This window comes from Leptodactylus fuscus, chromosome 1, assembly GCF_031893055.1.
Source record: "Leptodactylus fuscus isolate aLepFus1 chromosome 1, aLepFus1.hap2, whole genome shotgun sequence".
Taxonomy (NCBI): Eukaryota; Metazoa; Chordata; class Amphibia; order Anura; family Leptodactylidae; genus Leptodactylus; species Leptodactylus fuscus.
The window spans coordinates 90,024,477-90,050,995 of NC_134265.1; the positions used below are offsets into that span (position 1 = coordinate 90,024,477).

At 44.9% G+C, this 26,519-nt stretch overlaps 1 non-coding gene across 1 annotated transcript; it reads left to right on the plus strand.

Moving 5' to 3' along the window:
- The first annotated feature begins 19,355 nt into the window (after positions 1-19,355).
- On the plus strand, positions 19,356-19,437 carry TRNAS-CGA (transfer RNA serine (anticodon CGA)). Its single transcript has one exon. It is a non-coding gene; the product is annotated as a tRNA-Ser (tRNA).
- Positions 19,438-26,519: the final 7,082 nt, after the last annotated feature.

The following is a 26,519-nucleotide window of genomic DNA, read 5'->3' on the forward strand; positions in this document are numbered from 1 at the left end:
TGTCACCAGTTACATGTCAAATTTAGTGCGATTTGCACACTTTGCGAGTCTAAACTGAGTAGGGGGGATCTGAAAAGAGCAACCTTACCACCTTTTGCGTGCGCTGGAATTTGGAAGGCAAGCCCTGGGCTCAGTGGGAGAGAGCAAACTCAGGACAATCGTTGCCCGGCGTTGCAGACACTGCCTTTTCCACTGTTTATAGTGCTGGTGCTACAGTCCAGACCACCAGCCTGGACACCTACACATCTGTCTCTGACACATTGGGGAGTTCACTCTCATCCGCTCTTTTTGCCTGCACCATCATGCGCCTCTTCCCAGCCACTCCCCATCTCCCAGGTGTTTCATTGCAGGCAGAAGTACAGCGCAAGCCACCCACATGCCGAAGCCTTCAACGGCCTCATCTAAAAACTGCTGGCCCTGGAGATGTTGGCGTTTACTATGCTTCTGGATACTCAGGCCTTCCGTCACCAGATGGCAGATGGGGCACTTCCCTATGCTGGGCCTAGCCATAACTACTTCTCTTGGTGTGCTGTCCTCGCCTTGCGCCTGCACGTGTCCCGTAACATCAGTCGGGCCCAGAGTTCCGCGCTTTGCTGCAAGGTCCACTTGACCACCGACACATCGACAAGCGCCTGCGGTCAGGGATGCTGCTTATCTTTAATGACAGGCTGGGTGAATGTAGTGGAGTCTGGCTGCTGATTAGCTGCACGATTGGCATTACGGCTGATTCCACATTCCCAGAGTTCCCTGCCCCTTGTCGTAACATGTGCAGTGGCCATTTTATTAAAAAATGTGATTCAATCAAAATGTGAAGAAATCTGGATTCTGGGTGATTCAAAGATTTCCTGAAATTCGGATCAAATTCCACTTCGGCAGAATCGATTCACGTACCCCTAGTATGTATGTATGACTTTGTGAACACTTTTAATTGCTATTTTTTGGGGAAAGTGGCGTGAACAAAATCTGTTATATTGTGCATTGTAGTACAGTCCTATGAAAAAGTTTGGGCACCCCTATTAATCTTAATCATTTTTAGTTCTAAAAATTTTGGTGTTTGCAACAGCCATTTCAGTTTGATATATCTAATAACTGATGGACACAGTAATATTTCAGGATTGAAATGAGGTTTATTGTACTAACAGAAAATGTGCAATATGCATTAAACCAAAATTTGACCAGTGCAAAAGTATGGGCACCCTTATCATTTTATTGATTTGAATACTCCTAACTACTTTTTACTGACTTACTGAAGCACAAAATTGGTTTTGTAAGCTCACTGAGCTTTGAACTTCATAACCAGGTGTATCCAATCATGAGAAAAGATATTTAAGGTGGCCAATTGAAAGTTGTTCTCCTATTTGAATCTCCTCTGAAGAGTGGCATCATGGGCTACTCAAAACAACTCTCAAATGATCTGAAAACAAAGATTGTTCAACATAGTTGTTCAGGGGAAGGATACAAAAAGTTGTCTCAGAGATTTAATCTGTCAGTTTCCACTGTGAGGAACATAGTAAGGAAATGGAAGACCACAGGGACAGTTCTTGTTAAGCCCAGAAGTGGCAGGCCAAGAAAAATATCAGAAAGGCAGGGAAGAAGAATGGTGAGAACAGTCAAGGACAATCCACAGACCACCTCCAAAGAGCTGCAGCATCATCTTGCTGCAGATGGTGTCACTGTGCATCAGTCAACAATAGAGCGCACTTTGCACAATCAGAAGCTGTATTAGAGAGTGATGAGATAGAAGCTGTTTCTGCAAGCACGCCACTAACAGAGTCACCTGAGGTATGCAAATGCACATTTTGACAAGCCAGCTTCATTTTGGAAGAAGGTCCTGTGGACTGATGAAACAAAGATTGAGTCTTTTGGTCATACAAAAAGGCGTTATGCATGGCATCCAAAAAAAAAACAGCATTACACGAAAAACACTTGCTACCCACTGTAAAATTTGGTGGAGGTTCCATCATGCTTTGGGGCTGTGTGACCAATGCCGGCACCAGGAATCTTGTTAAAGTTGAGGGTCGCATGGATTCCACTCAGTATCAGCAGATTCTTGAGAATAATGTTCAAGAATCAGTGACGAAGTTGAAGTTACGCCGGGGATGGATATTTCAGCAAGACAATGATCCAAAACACCGCTCCAAATCCTCAGGCATTCATGCAGAGAAACAATTACAATGTTCTGGAATGGCCATCCCAGTCCCCAGACCTGAATATCATTGAACATCTGTGGGATGATTTGAAGCAGGTTGTCCATGCTCGGCGAACATCGAACTTAACTGAACTTGAATTGTTTTGTAAAGAGGAATGGTCCAAAATCCCTTCATCCAGGATCCAGGAACTGATTAAGAGCTACAGGAAGTGACTAGAGGCAAAAGGAGGATCTACTAAATATTAATGTCACTTTTCTGTTGAGGTGCCCATACTTTTGCACCAGTCAAATTTTGGTTTGATGCATATTGCACATTTTCTGTTAGTACAATAAACCTCATTTCAATCCTGAAATATTACTGTGTCCATCAGTTATTAGATATATCAAACTGAAATGGCTGTTGCAAACACCAAAATATTTAGAACTAAAAATGATTAAGATTAATAGGGGTGCCCAAACTTTTTCATAGGACTGTATATATATATATATATATATATATATATATATATATATATATTGGCATTTATTAACCCCCTGTAATGTATACAGACAGGCAACCTGCCTTCAAAAGAAATGACGATTTTTTGCAAAGCAATTGCAAAGGTCTGAGCACTAATGCAATGCATTGCATTAGTGACCAGACCTTTGCAATTGCATTGCATTGCAAAAAAATCATCATTTCTTTTGCAGGCTGCATAGAGCAACCTGCAAAAGAAAAGCACTGCAGACAGGCTGGGGAGCCTTTACAAGGCTCCCGGCTGTCATGCCAATGTGACGTCGGCCCTGGAGCATGCTCCAGGTGCCATCAATCACCGGCGCCAGAAGGGTTATTGCCCACGGTCGGTGTTGGCACCGACCGGAGGCATTAGCGCTGGATGTCTGCTGACACCAGCAGACACCAGGTGGCTATGGCGGCCGCCCGACTCCCGGTTGGCCGGCATAGTTAAACACCAACTGGAGGCATTAGCGCTGGATGTCTGCTGACACCAGCAGACACCAGGTGGCTATGGCGGCCGCCCGACTCCCGGGTGGCCGGCATAGTTAAACACCGACTGGAGGCATTAGCGCTGGATGTCTGCTGACACCAGCAGACACCAGGCGGCTATGGCGGCCGGCCAACTCCCGGGTGGCCGGCATAGTTAAACTCCCGGCAGGCGATTAAAGCAGGAGCTCAGCTCAGCTCCTGCTTTAATGCTGCGCCCGGCTTTGGCGTGTGTAGGCGCGATGTGATGACGTCACATCGCACTTACACCTGTCAGTGGAGTGAGAGGAGCGTCAGAGAGAGGAGCGGCGAGGGAACGATGGAAGGAAGGGTGAGTGTAAATAAGTGTTTGTTTTGTGTAACATAACATAATGAAGAGGGCCCATGAAACTGGGGGGCAAATGAAGGGGAGGGGGGGAACGGCATGACACTGTGGAAGATGAAGGGGGTGGGGAGAGAATGGCATGACACTGGGGCAGATGAAGGGGGGATAATGACATTACACTGGGGCAGATGAGGGGGGGAGAATGGCATTACACTGGGGCAGATGAAGGGGGGAGAATGGCATTACACTGGGGCAGATGAGGGGAGGAGAATGGCATGACACTGGAGCAGATGAAGGGGGGGAGAATGGCATGACACTGGGGCAGATGAAGGGGGGATAATGACATTACACTGGGGCAGATGAGGGGGGGAGAATGGCATTACACTGGGGCAGATGAAGGGGGGAGAATGGCATTACACTGGGGCAGATGAGGGGAGGAGAATGGCATGACACTGGAGCAGATGAAGGGGGGGAGAATGGCATGACACTGGGGCAGATGAAGTGGGAGAATGGCATGACACTAGGGCAGATGAAGGGGGTGGGGAGAGAATGGCATGGACACTGGGGCAGATGAAGGGGGGAATGGCATGACACTGGGGCAGATGAAGGGGGAATGACATGACACTGGGGCAGATGAAGGGGGGAATGACATGACACTGGGGCAGATGAGGGGGGAACGGCATGACACTGGGGCAGAGATGGGGGGACATGAAACTGTGGGCAGTTGAAAGGGGGAGAACAGCATGAAACTGGGGACAGAGATGGAGAGGGGGACATGAAACTGGGGGCAGAGGAAGGGTGTATATGAAACTGGGGGAGAGATGGAGGGGAGGCATATAATTTACAGGTGACTGTAGGAGGATTATACTGTGTGGGAGCACATGAAAATGAATGAGAATGGGTGGAGTCAACAGAAAAGTGGGCGGAGCTAAATTTGTTGTGGCACGCAGAGCGCACCGCACATTTTCTCCCTCTGTCTACTCTTCAAAAGTTGGGAGGTAATACATAATTGGTATGTCACAAAATAAAGTACAGGTAGTCCTCGACTTACGACGTTGATCCGTTCTTAAGCGGCGTCGTAAACCGAATTTCGACGTAAGTCGGACCATACGTTCATACAGTACTGTACCATAATAACAGTACTGTACCATAATAACAGTACTGTACTGTAAACACTTAGCCTATCCAAACACCTATTCTAATACAGTACCCTACATAATTATCAATAAACACAGGTACAGTAAAATATTGTGCAGTACAGTACGTTTAATAATGAAATACTGTAAGTGCTGTAACAGTAATAAACAGTGTACTGTAATAAACAAAGATAACAAAGATAACAATTCCAAAGAGAGAACAGGTTTATTGGGAGGAGGCTGCAGAAGGTGCTGGAGATACTGGGGCTGGTGAGTCAAGAGGGGCAGCTGAGGTAGAGGGTACAGGATCTGTTGCAGGATCTGCTGCAGGCCTCTCTACATTCTTGAAGTACTGCTGCAGGTTAGTTTAGAAGGAGATCATCTTCTTCTCCTCCAAGATCTCCTTGTAACACCTAAGGCAATCCATGACTCCTCTGGCAACCCTAGTGTACCTCTCCGTATTGGGATCCTCAGCCTCAAACCTTGTCAACCCTTCCTCTATCAGGGCAAAACCTCCTGCCAAGCCCTGCCTTGTAAATCTCTTGGGTTCTGGGGTAGGTATGTCTTCCTCTTCCTCTATCATCTGCTTCTCCAGTTGAATAAGGTCCTCAGCAGATAACTCCTCTCCATGAGATGCCAGTAGCTCTGTGACATCCTCCTCCTCCACCTCCAGATTCATTGTCTTACTCATATCAACAACGTTCTTTATGACACTAGTCACTGACTCTTGACCTCTGTGACATCATTCACAAACTGGGGACACAGTTTTTTCCACACACCATTCATACTGGTCTGCTTAACCTCATCCCAGGAAGCAGCAATGTTATTCACAGCATCAAGGATGTTGTATGTTTTCCAAAAGTCCTTTAGAGTCAAGTCCTTATTCTTTTCAGTTGCTTCTAAAGCATTACCAATGACCCTTCGGAGGTAGTAGGCCTTGAATGTAGCAATGACTCCTTGGTCCATAGGCTGTATTAGGGCAGTGGTATTAGGTGGAAGATAAACCACCTTGACATTAGGGTTAAAGTCATCCAGATGCGCAGGGTGTCCAGGGGCATTGTCCAGAATTAGCAACACCTTAAAGGGGATATCCTTGGAGGTACAATACCGCTCCACGCCTGGTACAAAATAGTTGGTGAACCAGTCATCAAACACTGCAAGTGTCACCCATGCCTTCCTATTAGACTTCCAGATGACTGGTAGTTGACCCTTTGAAATGCCCTTGAGTGCCCTTGGATTCTCAGCCTGATACACCAGCATGGGCTTCAGTTTGTAGTCGCCAGCAGCATTGCCCCCAAGAAGCAAGGTCAGTCTCTCCTTGCCGACTTTATGGCCTGGTGCTGACTTCTCCTCCTTGGCAATATACGTACGGTTAGGCAAACGTTTCCAAAACAAGCCTGTCTCATCCACATTGAACACTTGTTGAGAACAGTAACCACCCTCCTCAATTATCTCAGCCAATGCTTTAGGAAACTCAGTTGCTGCTTTCTCATCACCACTAGCAGCTTCACCTTGCACTTTAATGTTATGGAAATTGGCACGATCCTTAAACCGCATAAACCAACCCCTACTCGCCACAAATTCTTCACTTTCACTTCCTTCCCCCTTTTCTCTTTTCAACGCCTCAAACAGTCGCCTAGCCTTCTCCTGAATAACCATAAGGCTCACAGGGATACGGCGTTGATTTTGGTCTTCCAACCAAAGCACGAATAATCTTTCCATCTCAATGATAAGCCCACTACGCTGCTTTGTTATCACTGTAGCTTTCATAGGAGCAGATCCTTTCACATGTTCAAGGATACGAAACTTATCCTTGATGATTGTAGCAACAGTGGAACGACTAATTCCTAATGACCTGCCAATTTCTGTTGGTGTTTCCCCCTTATCAGATCTCCTGATGATATCCACTTTCACCTCCATGGTGATGGCCTTCCTTTTCTTTGATCCAGTGGTATCAGATGATTCTGGCTTATGCTTAGGAGCCATAATGAAGGTTGTTATGGCGTGCAGGAGACTCGTTTTCCTTGTGTAACCGGGTACAGTGCAGTCACTTAGGGTGTATGGGGCCCCAAAATTCCTGGTGGCGGCCCTGTATGTGAGTGTATGTAAGGTGCAACGCAAAAGACATCTAGACCAATGTCTGCAATACCAGTTTTGAATTCCCTTTTATATCTTTTTAATGGTCTGAGTAATATTCCTGCATGCAGTTCTTTAAGTGCTTAGCTTAGTGTTCATTAAATATTCAATTGCCCCTTATGGTAGGTGACTGGCATGTCAGGTGACTGTCTTACCACACACCTATACTATAATAAATCCTGTGGATGAAGTGCATGCCTTGAATTTTCCATTTAGACCTTTTCTAAAATCCCTCGTGTATAAGGCATCTCTGTTTCTCAGTATATAAATAGCCTGTGTGTTCGAATCTCCCTTTCCCAACTCTATTTTCGTTTCGCCATGTCTGACAGGAGATCAGATGTTCCCTTATTACGGCTTACGACGAGCGGTGCAGGTCATTTTCAGTTCTTGATGAAATGTTAAGCCTTTCCACTGAGATGTAAGATGGTCACTGTGGCAGTGCTCACAGCTGGATCAACCAATGCAAAGTTCAGAATAATAGCTGTATAGTATAATATTTCTGTATATGCCGCAGTTTTAGGATGTGCAGATTCTCATTTACATCCAATCCATTGATATTTGAGGCACAAGGTGTATATGTAATATCTAGTATTCAACACTCGCTAAATTGGCTGAAGTTATGTGACCCGGCTCAGCACCAACTGCTCCCTGACAGGTAAGTGCAGTCCCTACTGTATGAAGGGGCCTCCATAGTGAATATCCATTAATACTTTTCTCAACAGTGTATACTAACTAAACTGCAAATGTATAAAATTATGTATACCTGATGTTGATGCTTGGCCGGTTTGTAGCTCAGTTCCATTAGGACTGAATTGTGTATGTGGAGAGTGAATTTAACACAATTGTATATACAGTATATGGATACAGATATTGGCACTCACTTATTAATCATTTAATTCAGATATTTTAAGTCCTATAGCCACAGGTGTCCAATCCAGCACCTAGCCATGTAGTCTGCCTGTACAGACAATGAATTCCAGCATGCTACTGTAATGGGATGTCACCGTGGAACAAGCCACTTCCAAAAATGTCTTGATTCTCTGATATTCCATAGAAAGCTGCACTATGTCCTATGTACTGAGTGCTGAGACTCATCTCTCTATCTTATAACAATGAATTTCTGTTTGTCTTTCTGTTCTTTATGCATGACCAAATGACTGGACCGATCTTCACCAAATTTGGCACACAGATACTTCAGGTGTCCAGGAAGGTTTAAGATGAGAACCCAACTCACTGTTCCAGAGATACAGCTTTCCCAAAACCCTGACCCCCATTAGCCAACACAAACCTGGAAGTCTTTCACTCATATTCCAACTGCAATACCCATGGTAACTCCACATGTACAATCCAACACTGATATCCAAACTGAGATACACGCATCAGAGGATTAGATACATAGGTCAGCACACAGTATCACATGTCAGAGGATTAGATACACATGTCTGCACACATTTCCACAAGCCAAAGGATTAGATACACACATATGCACACATTTCCACACGCCAGAGGAGATACACATGTCTGCACAAAGTACCATACGCCAAAAGATTAGATACGTGCGTCTGCACACAATACTACATGCCAAAGGATTAGATACCTATGTCTGCACAAAGTTCCACATGCCAGAGGATTAGATATACGCGTCTGCACAAAGAATTACATGCCAGAGGATTAGATACACAAGTCACCACACAATATGACATGCCAGAGGATTAGATATGCGCCACTGCACACCACACCACATGCTGAAGGATTAGATATGCACATCTGCTCAAAGTTGCACACACCGCAGGATTAGATATGTGCCACTGGACACAATACCACACGTTGGAGGATTGGATACACGCCAATGCACACAGTTACACACGCAGAGGATTAGATACGCACATCTATACACAATTCCACATGCCAGAGAATTAGGTACTTGAGTCTGCACACAGTTCCACATGCCAGAGGATTAGATACACACCTCAACACATAGTAATACATGCCAGAGGATTAGATACGTGCATCTATACACAGTTATACACAACGCAGGATTAAATATGCACGTCTTTATACAATATCACAGGCTGTAGGATTAGATATGCACGTCTGCACACAGTTCCACATGCTGCAAGATTAGATACGTGCACCTGCTCACAGTTCCACATTCCGGAGGGTTAGATATACGCGTCTACACACAATATCACACAATGGAGAATTAGATACACGCCACTGCACACAATACCACACGGCGGAGAATTAGATAAGCACACCTACACACAATACCACACAGGGAGGGTTACATACACGCGTCTGCACACCGTACCACATGCCAGATGATTAGATATGCATGTCAGCGCACAGTACCACATGTGGGAGGATTACATACGTGCATCTGTACACAGTCCCACACTCTGGAGGATTAGATACACAAGTCAGGACACCATACTATATGCTGGAAGATTAGATACATGCATCTGCACACAGTTCCACGCGCCAGAGGATTAGATACGCACGTCTGCACAAAGTATCACACGTTAGAGGATTAGATACACAAGTCAGCAGACAGTACCACAAGCCAGAATATTAGATACACACATCTTCACACAGTACCACACGTCGGCCGGAGGATTAGATATGTACGTCTGCACACAGTCCCACATGCTGGAAGATTAGATACGCATGACTTCACACAATACCACATGCCAGAGGATTAGATATGCACCACTTCACACAATACCACATGCAGGAGGATTAGATACGCACATCTGCACACAGTTCCACACGCCACAGAATTAGATACATGCATCTACACACAATTCCACATGCCGGAGGATTAGATACGCGAGTCTGCACACAGTTCCACACACCAGAGGATTTGATAAGCACCTCAACACATAGTACCACATGCCAGAAAATTAGATATGCACATCTTCACACAGTTTTATATGCTGGAGGATTAGATACGTTCGTCTATACACAGTTATGCATGCCACAGGATTAGATATGCACGTCTTTACACAATACCACATGCTGCAGGATTAGATACGCAAGTCTGCACACAGTTGTACATGCTGGAGGATTAGATACACAAGTCAACACACAGTATCAGACGCCAGGGGATTAGATATGCGCATCTGCACACAGTACCACACGATGGAGGATTAGATACACAAGTCAGCACACAGTACCACACGCCAGATGATAAAATACGCATATCTGCACACAGTACCACATGCCGGAGGATTAGTTATGCGCATATGCACAAAGTACCAAGCGCCAGAGAATTAGATACACGTTTCTTCACACAATTCCACACGCCAGAGGATTAGATATGCACCACTGCACACAATACCACATGCCGGAGGATTAGATACATGGCTCTGCTCAGAGTACCACATATTAGAGTTTTACCCCTGGTTTCCATAGCAACCCAGCCATTTTTCTTCACTGCTTTATGTCAGCTTTAAAGGAGCAGGGCGCTGTGAATGACACTGTTACACAAGGTCACATACACACTGCTTTTCTCCAGGTCTCCATAACAACTGATCGCAGGTTTTTCACTGATATCCAAAATGAGATGCTTATGGACACTCACACAAATGATATACAAAATACACCAGTGCAAAACTGGACAATTCGTATGGGGTCACTACACAAACAAAAAATGAAATATACCTGTGCGAAGTTGGGTCCTCCTGCTAGTAGTACATAAAAGTCACCAATGCTGAATGGGTCAGATTTATGGAAACTATTTAAGTCCCCTTGCACATAACGGTATGAATGGTCAGTCATCTTTCCAAGTTTTTCCTGAATGAACTAATAAAAAGTGTTAGAATTCTGCTCTTTCGGTAGTCTGTTTGGGGGGTTCCCTGAATGGATTACTGAACATAGATGTGAACCAACCCTTCAACTGTCTAGTCTCAGTTTGCACTGTAGCAATATTCTTTTATCAGCCCCATTGCTTCTATACTTGTATTTAGGAAAAGTTTACAGATTATATATTTGGTAACCCTTCATTACTTCTTAATCTTTTACTGCTGTAACCCTTTGTCCTCCAAGTCTTATTGAGGTAATATAAAAATTGGAAAGGAAGGACAACAGAAGTGGAAAGCTAATGAGTTTGTTTTGGCAGGACTCTGTTTGATTTACATTTTGCAATGTTTGATGGCTGGCTAGTGAATGGAACGGTAATAATCAGAAATGGAGAAACTTGATCTTCCTTTCCACGGACACTAATTAATTAAGAATTGGGGAACGGAGCAGTCAAGGGCATCCAATCAGTTTTCAAAGCCTTTGTGAATGGATAAAAAAAAACCTGTGTATTGATTTATATCACTTCTTATTTGTATCTAATGAACAGCGCTATAGTCAGTGGATTCACAGGCTGTATATCTCTTGTTATATGATAGGTGTAATCCTCAAAATGCATTATTGGTTTGCCTTTATTTATTTTTTAATATTGTTATGTGGGTATTTTTGTCACGCTCTATTGTACTGTTATGTGGGCACTGGTATGTTGTCTATGGATAATTCTTCTATGTTGTTACTGTATGGCTACATTACTTGAGCACTGTATAGCCCAGTTGCTTGCACTTTTATATGGCGCTGTTAGACAATATCACTTGTACACTGTACTACAGTCTTATGCAGGCACCACATTGTTGCATTGGCATTGTTTAGCAGAATATAGTGCAGATTGGAACAAATTATTCTGAAATGCATGGTATTATATACTGTATGGCACAATTATTTGCACGCTATGTCATCTGTATATATTCACTTTATAACATTATTATTTTGGTGCAGTTTTGCACAATTATTTACACATTGTATGATACTATTATATAGGCACTCACAATAGCTGTTACAGTTAGGATTAGAGATGAGCGAGTAGTATTCAATCGAGTAGGTATTCGATCGAATACTACGGTATTTGAAATACTCATACCACTCGCTATTCGAATGGAAAAGTTCGATGCAGAACCAGCATTGATTGGCAGAATGCTATACAATCGGCCAATCAACACTGGTTTGAGTATTTCAAATACCGTAGTATTCGATCGAATACCTACTCGATCGAATACTACTCGCTCATCTCTAATCCTAACTGTAACTGTATTCGAGTAGTCGAATATTGAGGGGCTACTCGAAACGAATATCGAACCTCGAACATTTTACTGTTCGCTCATCTCTAGTTAGGATGATTTATCACATAGAATTTTAAGGAAAAATTACATGTTTTGGCAACATTTTAAAGTAATATCTTTTGCTGCAGTGATTTTAACTCAATTAAAATTTTACATTTGTATTATCTTTAAATAGACAGCATAAAACTTAGCAGCCATCTTTGCATAAAAATTGTTCCTAAACATCGGACTACGAACCGACAGCACACAGACTGTAACTTTTATGTCCACTGACTCCTGAATGTGGGATATTTCAATTGAAAAAAATCTGTGAATTTACACTTATAAATATGGTTTGCAAGAAAATGAAAACCTAAAGGTATGTTCACACGGCAGAACCCAAATTGCGCATGTGAACTTTGCAGTGCACTGGCATCCTGTCACGGCATTCTGCTCCTGATTAGGCCCAAAAGAATGGGCTTAATCGAGAGGGAGTCTCGCACCGCAGACGCCTTAGCTGTCTCAGCTGTGGGTTTTGAGGAAGAAAGAGCATCTTGCTTCTTTTTTCCACTTGAAGTCAATGGGAACCTTTTTTTGCAGGTGGATTTTGAGATGGATTCCACATCATAATCCGCGTGCAGAAAACTCTGTGTGAACTAGTTAAGATGATTCACCCATTAATCTCTCCAGGACCGAACCATTTTTCATTTCCATTTTTTACTCCCTTGCTTTCAAAAGTCATGATTATTTCTTTTTATCTCTTTCTCTTCCACTATGATTCCAAAGAAGAGAACATTGGCTTCTGACACAGTAAAGAGGACGGCAGGAGATTCAGGGTGCATTCACACAGAGGAATATGGTGAGGAATTTGGTGTGGAATTTTCTCGCTGAAGAAAAAGCCTCCCATTGATTTCAATGGGTTCTGCTAGCTTTTTTTTTCCACTAGCGGAATTGTCCTTCTTTTCCATCATTCTTACCACATATGATATACCTGTTTTCAGCTTACACACTGAGGAGCAACTGCAACTGTTCAAAGCTATGGATCTACTACATCAGGACTCACTGATCCAGCTATTTGTACTGTTATAATTGAATCACACAGAAGTGTATACACAAATTCCTATATCCATAGGTGAGTTTCTAAGGACCCACTGGATAACCATTCCCTGTTGGATTACTAACATGAACCATGTACGGATTGCTAATACATGAATATAGTTACTGTCTAACATAATATGTGCCTTTCTATGTATACGCCTATGCCCTTTTCTTACTATATCTGTTGAACATGCCTACAACTAACTGCTGGGTTGAGTTTTATGTAGGAAATTATATATGACAGAGCTTTATATCTAAAAATGCCCCTTATTAGGCACATCACTACTTACTATTTTCAACATGTTATGTGCAGTGATCCTCTTATGTGCATTGAGAGACTTTCTTTTGAACCAAGAACTGGCTATACATACCATAGAAACAACATAATATTTTACCTATGTGCACTTATAATACATTTCTTTGATACTAAAATGTATCCTGTGTTATTTAGTGACTCTACCAAATTTTAGGTTAATGTCATGGACACGTGCATTTGACATAATATTAAATCTAGAGAATTATCGTGCATGTTAATGTGGTTATGAACATGTTAAGCATCTCCGTTCATTTGTGCTGCTGTCAAGCAATGAAGAACATCGTCCTACTCTGCAACATGTTCACTGCAATATCTGAATGTGTCCTTATTGCTTACTAACCAGTGCACCACAGTCTCAGACACAAGTCAGCAGATTTTCTAATGAGAAACCGAGTCTAGCTTTAATAAGATTTTAATTAGTTGTTGTCTTCTTCCCAATCCAGAACCCAGTATGTAATCTGACTTATCATGTATATTCAATGTACCAACTACACTGGGAATTACTATATTAAACCTAAATGTTATACTTTTATTATTCATATTGAATTGTTAATGCATTTAATGTAACATTTTCATTTCTTCTTCTTTTCCTTTTTGGTTAACTATTGCATAAATGACCTTCCTGCTTCATCGGCCCTCGAAGTATGCACTGCTGGAGAAATTGATCACCCTTGTTTCATTATAGTCTCTGGTGGTTATCTGTCTGACTTTTTCCCTTGTTCAGTTTCATAGTCATGCTCCAAAGCTCTTCAGTCTCACATTTTACTGTTGCCTAGCACAGCAGGAGTGTGCAAGAAACCAGCAAAATGATGGTCACCCCTTACCTTCTGTCCCAGTGGAAAGCATTAGCAGTGGAACACTTAGCCAAGTGTCTAATAATAACAGTTATATGTCTTATCTCATACAGTGAGGATAATACAGGCAGCACTGCATGGAATATAATAACTGTTTCTTCAAATCTTATTTTGAAAACCTACAATCTTTATTTCTTGTCTCCTGCTGGACCAGGTAACAAAGTTCTACACAAATATCTTGTCATGCTTATTGCTCTCAATGATTAACTCTGGCAGCACTCATTCATTTATATAGCGACATACAAGATAGACAGAGACAGGAACATGTTCTTAGAGATGGAAGACAAAATAACAGAGTTTTAAATGGCCATATAACTAAAACGTGAATACAAGAAGGGGGATAAGATGTTACGGGGGAACAAAAGAAAAAAGAAATAAAAATTTGATCCCCCACCTGTCCCTTACTTGATACCTAACCCACCCCACCCCAGGTTCACATTAGCATTTGGATTCCGTCCAGGGGAGTCCATATGAGGACCCCCCGAATGGAATACCAACGCAACTGCAAGCACTTTGCAGTTAAAGCACATGGACTCCACAGACTATAATGGGGTCCGTGTGCTTGGCGCGCCAGGCCAACACTAATCATTCGTACGGGTAGTGTGCGAAAAGCACACGGACCCCATTATAGTCTATGGGGTCTGTGTACTTTTACAGCACAGCCTTTGCAATTGCGATTGTATTCCGTTCGGGGTGTCTCCATGCGGACTCTTACTGGACAGAATACATATGCTAATGTGAACCGACCCTTAGCTAGATATGTTTTATTCCCAGATTTCCAGAATGCCCCGTGACAATAAATTACAGTGCCCACTATAAGTGGTAAACTGCAGGGTTTAATGTATCACGGGTCACATATGAATGCACCACTGCATAGAAATGGCATTTTGTGGCCCACCTTCATTTTATACATTTTTGTACTTTTTTTTGGCTCCGTTCCCATGGAGTAACGTGCCGCGTATTCAGACACATATACAAGTGTCAGATTGTGAGCTCTCAAAACAGATCCCATTCACTTCAACGTGTGCTGACTTACGAGTGCTACACATTGAAATCAATGGGAGGCTTTTTAACCCATTGATTTCAATGTGTAGCGCGCGTGAGCCAACAGACATTGAAGTGAATGGGATCTGTTTTGAGCACTCACACTCTGACATGTGTATACGTGTCTGAATGCGCAGCGCATTACTCCATGGGAACGGAGCCTTTCTCTCCAGTCACAGAACATTTTTAAGAAGTGGCTGGGGCTTGGGTTGTGTGTAGAGTGGCAGGGTTTTCATTGTCCAACACATCAGACTAATAATAGTATACTGTAGAGCTGCTTCTACACTTTCCAAAGATATCTTTCTTATTTTGCATTGCAGCTCCATTTTTAAAAAATTTGCATATTATGCTTATGAAAAGGGCTTTAGGAGTGAGTCTTCTGCTGCTGGGGCTTCACTCTCTGCTCTCGATAACCACCAATAACTACACACAAAATAGGACAAAGTAGGAGATGTCAATCAAGCAATGGGGGAGGGAGCTGGTTAGCAGTTAGGGTGCATTCACATGGAGTAACGTGCTGAGTCATGTGGCACGTAGACGGCGTGTGAGACTTTGCGCGCCGTAAAATCTCCCATTGATTTCAATGGGAGCCTGGATTGTAAACGCCACGTTATTTTGTGGCTGATTTTGCGGCAAACTTTTGACAAGGGCCCCCCCCCCTACTCCCAAGAGGGGTACGTGGGCATGCAGGCCGTATGTGAATAAGAGAGTGACATGGGGTGCAGGGTGTTTATGAACAGGAGGGGGAATGGGGTGCAAGCAATAGGAGGGAATTGGGGTGCAATCTGTGGGCAAGCAAGAGAAGGAATGGGAGTGCAGAATGTGTGTGAGCAAGAGAAGAATGGGGGTGAAGGCTGTGAGCGAGCAAGAGGGTGATGTGGATGGGGGATCCCCCCATTCCACCACACTCTTGCTCACCCACAGCCTGCACTACCCATACCCCCTTATTTCTCACACACAGCCTACACCCCATTCCCTCCTCTTGCTTACATAGTCTGCACCCCCATTCCCTGCTCTTTCTCTCACTGCACCCTCCATTCTCTCCTCTTGCTCACAGTCTGTATCCCGATTCCCCCACTTGCTCAGAGGCAGGCTGCACACCCATGTACCCCTCTTGCTCACAGTTTGCACCCCCATTCCTCCTCTTGCTCACAGGCAGCCTGCAATTCCCCCTATTGTACACAGAACTGTACAATCCGGAATAGTTCTGCCCACACAAGACTTTGACTATATCTTAGTAGGCTAAAGGACCTTTGATGACATCACAACACTCATAAAAGTCTTGTAGCCTACTAGGATAGACACAGCACAAGGTATCAAGGCATGGGGTCAACGGACAGGAGATAGAAGTTTCTCCTGTCCGCTGTCATTATGCAAGTGTCGGGAGGCAGGGGCCTGGACAGCAAATTGGGTACAGTAGTGAAGCCAGCAATTGCTGGCTTCATTACTGTTAAAAGCTGGAGTGTGAAGGAGGCAACTCTTCTGCAAAACGCTGGGTACTGCCGCATCCATCCTCAGGCAGCACCCGGTGCTGCAGTAAATAGGGCCCGTTGCCTGCTGGAGTTACTCCAGCAGGTAACGGCTTATTAAAAAAAAAAAAATCTGTAGCGATAGCGGCTACTGCCGGGCCCCCTATTGTCCCGGGTCCTGTAGCAGCTGTTACGACTGCTGCCCCGGTAGTTACGCCCCTGTACCACAATATACTACAATATAATATACTATTATATTTGCACCAATAAAAGTTATCAATATCATGTGTAATTGCTTATGTAATTAATAATTTCTACTATATCTGTTTCTATTTCTCTTATTTAGAGAAGGGCAGAGGGTAACATATCTCTTAGCATTTTAATTCATTGCAAAAATGTAAGAAGCAGAGGCCATAACATGTTATTAGAAGAATACATCTGTTAAGCATACGAGCAGATGGATCAGTACTTAACTGACATTTAATTAACATTTATATGGATGGTCAGGATTATGAGGAATGGTTTTAGTTTTATTTCCTTTTTTTAAAATACAAGCAGGAATTTTTAGTGATTTAAGGGATTAGGTCAATTTGGAGCATGTGGCTACTAAATTTAGCAACATATTTCAAGGAATATTTACCAAGCTGTTGTTACATGCTGAATTTTTGGAGCACAACAACCCCAGTTTTGCTGCAGAACTCTTACAGGAATTGCTACAGGTCTCCCATAGTTTTCAATGTTTGCATTGGATACTCACCTATAAAACACTCATGAATAAGGATTAAATATCCGAAACGCGTCAGCTATACTTCCTCTGTACCTAGGAGTATGTGCCACACGAATTTCATTGTGTATTTTTAATGGAAATTTTCAAATAAATTTTGTGGATTTTAAAGAAGCTGCAGCCTGCTGGATTTCACTATAAAACACTCAGGCAGGTTTTTTACTGTCGGTCACGGCCATAGTTAGGGGGGGGGGCAAACCAGACCCAGGGATCAGGTCTTCTAGCACTCTGGATCCCTAGGCAGTGCCAATTTCAATTGTACCCACATTTCCCCCACAATAGTGATCTATGTCAAAACAGGGAGCCAAAGGCCACAGTCACTCATGGGATTGGAGAAAACTGAGTAAACATTTTATTATTTTCTGAAGGGAAAACAGGGCATTTGTACTTGGGGGACACTATTTGGCACTAAGGGGCATTATTCAGATCTATGGTACCACTATATGAATCTGGGGGATACTATTTTGTACTAAGGAGGATTATTTGGATCTATGGGGGCCGTATATAGATCTAGGTGACACTATTTGTATTTGTGGGCATTATTTTGGTCTATGAGAGCAGTATATCGATCTAGGGAGATATCATTTGGATTTGGCTGCACTATGGGGGCATTATTTGCAAGTTTAAGCACATTATTTGAATCTATGGGAGCATTATTTGGATTTGGGGGCACTATCCGATACTAAGGAGGCATGATTTGCATCTTTGGGGCACTATTTGGATTTATGGAGGCACTATATGGATTTTGGGGGGAACTTTTTGGTAGTAAGGAGGCAATATTTGTATTTGTTAGGTTTAGGAGGCACAATTTGGAATTATTTTGATCTATAAGCACACTATTTTAATCTGGGGGCATTATTTGGATCTATGGTGGAATTACTTGGATTTGAGAGCGCTATTCGACACTAAGGGGGCATTATTTACATTTATGGGGGCATTGTTGGATCTATGCACTCACTATATAGACTAAGGGGTCATTATTTGGACCTTTGGTGGCAACATATGGATTTATGGGGCAATATATGAAATTGTAGGGACTTATTTGGTACTAAGATGGCATTACTTGGGTCTATAAGGACACTATCTGAATCTAAGGGCATTATTTTAATTTTGTGGGAGCTATATCGATCTGTGTAGGCAATATATGTTCCCTGTCGTCCTCAACAGCGGCACAATGTGGGGTATTTCTGCCCCTGTGTGCTGGTAGGACAGGCGGATATTTAATTAGCCAATCAAATGCGTGGCAGGCCCTATAAGAGGGCACAAGAACCTCCCCTCTGCGTGTTTTTTTTCTGTCCTGTGTGGACAGAGGACAGGTGGGAGGACTTGTGTCCTCTTTGAGAAGCTCAGCAGGATCACTCACCTCCTGAGCGGTTGTTTTCTTCTTGTCACCTTCTGTGCCCTGCGGGGAGAAGGTGCTTGTTAGCCATGTGTGGCTACCCCCCTCTATCCCCCCTGCCCCCCCTCTCCTCCGCTTCCCCTGCTCCTTGTGACTTACCTGACATTTTGGTGAGAGTCCAGGGACTCCGCATGCCGCCTCTGGTGGCCGCGCGGACTGCCGGCCGCTGTAAGCGCGCACTTCCGGTTTCGCCGGAAGTATCATAGCGCCATGGCAACGGCCTGGCGCTGGCGGCCGCTCACTCAGGGAAGATTCAGGCCTTATTAAAGGCCGGAAAAGACGGGGAGATGTGGGGGTAAGTGCCCGTGTTAAGGGCCTCTTGGTGGGGGGGAATGTATATCTTTGCAGACCCCTGATTACAGGGTTAGTTGTCTGGGCAGGTTGCCTCACCTGCTTTGATTGTGGCTCCGCCCACTTCCAGCCGGCCAGAATTAAGAGGCTGGCTGGCCTGGTGTCAGAGACCTTCCTGCAGTATCTGCTGAAGGCGTGCGATTGTGGTGTTCATTGATCTTGAACTCTTTTCCAGTTTGCAAACTTTATTGGGAACCGGCTGTGATGGCCGAGTGGTTAAGGTTTTGGACTCGAAATCCAATGGGGTATCCCCGCACAGGTTCAGATCCTGTTCACAGCGCCAGCCCGGCTAGCTCAGTCGGTAGAGCATGAGACTCTTAATCTCAAGGTCGTGGGTTCGAGTCGCACGTTGGGCGCCAAGTCACCTCTCTGTCCGGTCTACAGGACCTGGTAAGATTTACCCTTTTTTTAAAAGCTGGTATGATGTCATGGTGACAGTGTTGCATGGTCTATTATCTCTCTCTGTAGGATATGTCATCCTCTACTACCCCTCCTGGGGATGGTAGGAGGAAAACCTCTTCCAAGAGGAAACATCTTTCCTGCTTCGATTGCGACACACCGTTCCCTGATGGTAGGTAGCGGCTTGAAAGGTCGTGCCCTGCGGGGTACTACTGGTCCTATAACTTGCCTATTTTCAGGCTATGAGTGGGCCCGTTGTCGCGGGTGCAGAGGTCCTCCACCTGTGGAGCCCTCTCCCAGAGATATGATGGCATGGGTCAAGGAGATGGTGAGTTTGGGCATCGCTTGGGTAAATAGTTTTTCCCTTGCTTGTACTCTCCTTTTTGTTTTGCAGGATGATTCCCTCAAAGGGATCCATTGCACCTTGTCTCAGCTCACCAGGAGACCATGCTCTGAGCTCCGTTCCTCGTCTCTCCCCCCCCCCCTTGTAACACCTGCGGGTGGCAGAGGATGATTCCTCCGAGGACGACTCAGTTATTCCAGCAGAACTGCGTTCCATTATGAACAAACGGGCAGGCTGCTGAAGTCCATCCGGTCTACAGTGGGCCGAGATGTTGACGGGGAAGCCTCCACGTCTGCCTCTGGGGGACATATTGCCTTCCATGCGGACGCCACGCTGACCGACCTTATGGCGCAGCAGTGGAAACAGCCAGAGAAAGGACATTCGCTTTCCAGGATCTTCAAGAGTTTGTTTCCTATTAACACTACCCAGTGGGATTCCTGGGGGCCTCCCCCGAAGGTGGATTTGGCCGTAGCAAAGCTGTCCCGCAGAACCCTGGTGCCCTTGGAAGATGGTTCAAATCTTCAGGACCCTCTGGATCGTAGGGCGGACTCCGTTCTGAAGAAGGTCTACTCAGCTTCCTCCGCGCAAGCCTCTGTGGCCATAGCCTCCTCTATGGTTGGTGACTTTTTGCGCAACCGCTTAGCCGTCTTGGAGCGGGATATAGACTTGGGCGTAGACAGAGATGAGATTCTGGCCTCTATGAAAAGAGTTCATAGGGCTGCAGATTATTTGGCGGAATCCTCCTGCCATCAATTAAAAATCTCCGCCAAATCTATGGCGTTGTCTACTGCGGCCCATAGACCCCTTTGGCTAAAGCCTTGGCGGGCAGATTTTGCGTCTAAAGCAGCACTCTGTGCTCTCCCCTTTGAGCCGGGAAGGGTGTCTGGCCAAAGCTTAGACGCCATTATGGAGGGATTAGCTGAAGGTAGGGGAAGGTCCCTACCTCAAGCATCCAGGGGCAGACGTGCTCCCTCTAGAGGCAGAGGTTCTTCCTCTAATTATAGACGCCCTTCCCAACAACGGCGTTTTAGATATCGCCCTAGGGGAGCTGGTCGTGGCGCTTCCAAGGAGGACACCAAGAGGAAGCCTGAGTTTTGACGTGGGGCAGCTCCCTGTGGCCCCCCTTCCTGGGAGGACGTCTTTCCTCCTTTTCCAGAGCATGGTTCACCCATATCCAAGACCCATGGGTGTTGAAGATCATACAACACGGGTATCACATCGACTTTCATCTTCCACCTCCAGATCGGTTCGTTTCCACCCAAACTCTTCCACCTTCTCAGCAGGCCAGTCTAGAAGCCTTGGTTGCCGAATATGTTACCAAGGGCGCCCTGGAGAAGGTACCAGCCTCAGACCTCGGTCTGGGAGTCTACTCCCCCGTCTTTCTGGTCCCCAAGTTCACCGGGGGCTGGAGGATGATAATAGATCTGAGGTACCTCAATCGGTTTATCAGGAAGAGGTCATTTCGAATGGAAACCGTGGATTCCGTGGCTGTGTTTCTTCAGCCAGGAGAGGTGATGGTTACCCTCGATTTGAAGGACGCCTATCTACATGTCCCCATTGCTCATTTCCACAGGAAGTTCCTCAGGATTGCCGTCGCTATGGCCGGCCACAGGGAGCACTATCAATTCACAGCTCTGCCATTCGGCATCACATCCGCCCCACTGGTATTCACCAAGGTGATTTCTCCGGTCGCCGCGGCCCTCAGACTTCAGGGTCTTTTCATCGTCCCTTATCTAGACGACTGGCTACTGAAAGCTCAGTCTCCTGCTGCCCTCCTCCAGCAGCTCAACCTTGCCATCAACTTCCTACAGGAGTTAGGATTATCAATTGGGAGAAGTCCGAAATCGTTCCATCCACCTGAAGAAAATTCCTCGGATTTATAGTGGATTCAGAAGCGATGCAGATCTTCCTCTCCAGTCCAAGGAAGGAAAGAATCCAAGCCAGTGCACGATTCCTATTGCGCACTCGGCAGGTAACCATCCGGACCGCCATGAGAGTCCTGGGCCTGATGTCATCCTCGGCCAGGGCGGTGCCTTGGACTTTATGGCATTTGTGTCCCCTGCAGATGGAAGTGTTGAGAACCTGGAACAGGTCTCCACGGGGATTGCACAAGAAGATCTGCCTTTCTCCCGCTACCCGTCTTTCCCTCAGATGGTGGATACACCTGAGAGACGGAAGGTCCACGGTCCCGACAGTGTGGACCCTGTTGACAACAGATGCATCCCAGTGGGGATGGGGAGCCCATTGTCAAGACAAAACTGTACAAGGACGATGGAGATGTCCGGAGCTGGGGTCATCCAATCTCAAGGAACTCAGAGCAGTGTACCTGGCCCTAGTACACTTTGCCCCAGAATTGAAAGGCAAGTCTGTCAAAAACCGGTCAGACAATATGACGGTGGTAGTCTATATAAACAAACAAGGGGGCACCAGGTCACCAACCTTGCTGAGAGAGACGAATCTCATATTTGCCTAGGCGGAGAAGAATCTGGTCCAGTTATCCGCTGTTCACATAAAGGGCTCCCTGAACATAGTAGCGGATCAGCTGAGTCAGGGTATTACCGTATCAGGAGAATGGTCTCTCAATCCAGACGTATTTCAACAGATCGTCCAGAGATGGGGTCTCCCGGAGGTCGATCTTATGGCTACCCGACTCAACGCCAAGGTGGGGACCTTCTGCTCTCTGTACCAGGAGGACAATCCCTTGGCGGTGGATGCCCTGTCCATCCCATGGAGGTTCAGGCTGTTTTACATATTCCCTCCAATTCCAATCATACCGAAGGTATTGATAAAAATAAGACAGGACCAAGCCTCGGGAATAGCCATAATCCCGTTCTGGCCAAAAAGGGCTTGGTTTGCTCAGCTCATACAAATGAGTCAGGGCATATATTGGAGGCTTCCCCCACTCCCAGACCTGGTAACCCAAGGAGAGCTGAGATGCCAGGATCTGAGGAGACTCAACCTGACAGCCTGGAGGTTGACCAGTCCCTATTGAGAAATAGAGGACTGTCACAAGCCGTCTTGAAGACCCTATCCAGCGCCAGAGCAGATTCGACTAACAGGAACTACCGTCGAATAGGTAACATCTTTAATGCCTGGTGTCTGCAGCATCAAGTGGACTCCACCGATCCCCCTACGGAGGCGATCCTGGACTTCCTTCAAGACGGACTAGACAGAGGTCTTGCTGCGGCCACACTCAAGGTACACGTAGCGGCCCTGTCTGCCTATCTGGGGAGGCGTTTGTCTCAGGATCCTTTAGTGAGCACCTTTATTAAAGGGGCAACTAGGCTGAGACCGGTGGTAAACACCCCTGTCCACCAATGGGACCTTATTCCGGTCCTGAACGCCCTATGTGGCCAGCCATTTGAACCTCTGGAAGAGGTCTCCCTCAAGTCGCTAACCGGCAAAATGGCGCTGCTATTGGCAGCCACACCTGCCAAACGCGTTAGTGAACTACAAGCTTTGTCCGCTGAGGAGCCATATACCACCTTTTTCTCTGACCATGTACAGCTTAGGTTCCTCCCTGGGTTTCGTCCCAAGGTGCCATCTGCTGTAAACAGGAACCAACTGATTTCCCTTCCAGTATTTTTTCCGTTCCCTTCTTCTGCTGAAGAAGAAAGATGGCACAAGCTGGATGTGGTTAGATGCCTGCAGATCTACTTGCAGCGCACTCGCCCCTTTAGGTGGACTGAAAACCTGTTGGTCAGCTACACGGGGAAAAACAAGGGCGCCAAAGCCGCCAAAGCTACAATATCCCGGTGGGTTACCGAGACTATTAGAGTCGCCTATACCACCCAAGGGCTGTCGGCTCCATCTTTGCTTCATGCCCATTCAACCAGGGCAGTGTCCACTTCACGGGCAGAAAGAAGTGCTTTGTCTGTGGACCAAATATATGCAGCTGCCTCTTGGGCATCTGAATCCACCTTCATTCGGCATTACCGCCTGAAGGACCAAGTGGCAGATTCCACTGCCTTTGCCCAGACCAGTTTAAGTTCGGTCATGGGTTTGTCCCACCCATCTTGGGGACCTGCTTGCTATATCCCCACATTGTGCCGCTGTTGAGGACGACAGGGAACGAGTGATTATGAAGATAATCTTGTTTCCCTTAGTCCTAACAGCGGCACAAGATTTCCCACCCTGGGAATCATATCTTATGTATAAAACTGTATATAAATGTAATGGAGGTACTTTTGTATTTACACGCAGAGGGGAGGTTCTTGTGCCCTCTTATAGGGCCTGCCACGCATTTGATTGGCTAATTAAATATCCGCCTGTCCTACCAGCACACAGGGGCAGAAATACCCCACATTGTGCCGCTGTTAGGACTAAGGGAAACAAGATTATCTTCATAATCACTCGAATTTGCGGGACACTATTTGGCACCAAGGGGCATTATTTGGATCATGGGAGTACTATTTGAATCTGGGAGGGACTATTTGGCGATAGGGCACTATTTGGTTATAAAGAGAACTGTTTGGCAATTGGGGGGACTGTTTAGCTATAGGGGAGAACTGTTTAGCTATTAAGAGAACATTATTTTCCCATAAGCATACAGGAAGGTGGTCATTTTTGTATAGAGGCATAAAGTAAATAATTGTCGTTTTGTGACAGTGCTTTGATCCACTGTTTAGGACTGCTGCCAGGCCCAATAATATACAGTGTACAGTGTCAGAAGCAGTTGGCTCTGTACATTGTATATTGGCCTTGCAGAATTACTACAGCTCTCTTCCCACTGAAGTGAATGAAAGCTAAATTGTAATAGTGCGGCCACTATACAATGTACACCCACCTTCTTCTGCCACCTATATTCTTCCGACACTGTACTTTGTACAGTATAGTACCGGGCTTGTCAGCAGTCCTGAACCAAGTTTTAATAAACTCTTTTGGAACCCAACACAAAAAAATATCCTCTTTAAAGGGGTTTCCATTGCTCCCACTAAAATTAATGGAGTGGTTGACAAGATTCCCAAACACCACTCCATTCAGAAAGTGGGATGAAAGTATAGCAGTGAAGCCAAAATATTTGACATAAATGTCTGAGGCCAATGATTATTAGTATACAAAGGATTTTCCATATTTAGGTCCAAACCACCCACCCCTCCCTTCTGCAGAAAGTTGCCTATGACCAACACCCCAATTCATCAAATCCTGTCTGCAGAAAGATCTCTGTATCTAGTGCAGTAGAGATCTCTCCAGCATGGGGACTTCATCAACATTATTTGTGTATAAGGTCGCTAGTTGGGGTCAGTAAGGGGGAGGATTTTACCATGAAACTGATCCAATTGTGTATGCCTCCATCTTTATTAGTGCCATAAATAGTAGGGCACAACTCATACTCAAAGCAGTGCTCTTCACATTACTTTTCACAGAAAGCCCACAGAGGTTTCCTCTGTGGACGTTCTTCCATGTTTTTTCCGTAGGTATAAGTGACATGCTGTGATTTCCAAAACTGCAATGGCATTTCCGCTGCGCATATTTTTCTGAAATGTATGGATAGGATTCACTAGAATCCTATTCACTTTGCAGTGACTGTAAAGCACCACATTTTTTGCCACCGCGTTTACACCACATGGGCCCTGCCCTTAAGAACAAATAAAGTAGAGCCATAATATTGTCATATAGACTAGATATTTTTTGTCATTTTTGCAAATACTTTTATTTAATAGATGACCCAAATCTGTGGAACAATTGATACATACAATGTCAGTTTAGAGTATTTCTATTACTCATATTTTGGATCTAATTTGTTTACAAGACATACACAAATAAACTTGCTGATTTTAATTCTGAGATAGTATTTTTCTCTTTGAGAACATTTACATATTTGGATTGGTTCTATCTTATCCTCTTGCACAAGAGAGACTGAACCGTCTGCTACGTCCCCGGGAGGAACATAAAGTGCTGTATTTCACATTTGCAATGAAGGTTCCCCCTCTGGGTTGCACCTTGTGTGTCCTAATTTCCCTAATTAATTCAACTGATAAACCTGAAATAGTGGTGTAAGACCTCAGGGAAATACTATTTCATGTGATACAGACAGCCAGAGCCACAGACAAACATTACATTCTCTTACACCTGCAATTCACGACCTGCTCTCATTTGCTATTCCTTGATATGGCTTCGTGCACATGGCATAATTGCAGTGCCCGTTATTTTATGGTGTCATCAAGTATACTTTTCTGCTCATGAAGGCTTTCATTGCCGACTATCATTGCAACTTCAGTCTCTGAATTTCCCCATATATTAGGCATTTTGGAAACATAGCACAGCTAACTCTCTTCCCCTATCCTTCTGTGCAGTTTTCTTATTTCCCCCTGCCTCTTCCTTTGTTCTTTGCAGTGGTGAGCTGTCAGATATCATTGTTGTTTTCCTAGATTCTGAAGATGTTCCAATTTGCAGCTATAATGCCTGTGCCAATGTGTCTGAAAAATAACTTTAAAATTGATAATGTCATGAGCACAGTGTCCAGAATGCAGATGAGTTCACAGACAGTGAGCTTGGGATTTAGCTTCTGTGAAGATCTTTGTGACCAAGAACACTTGTCCCTGGAGATTTACGGCAGGTCAGTGTGGGCGAGTCTACTGATATTTTTGTTATATTCCTAGAGATCTCTAAGAACGTAC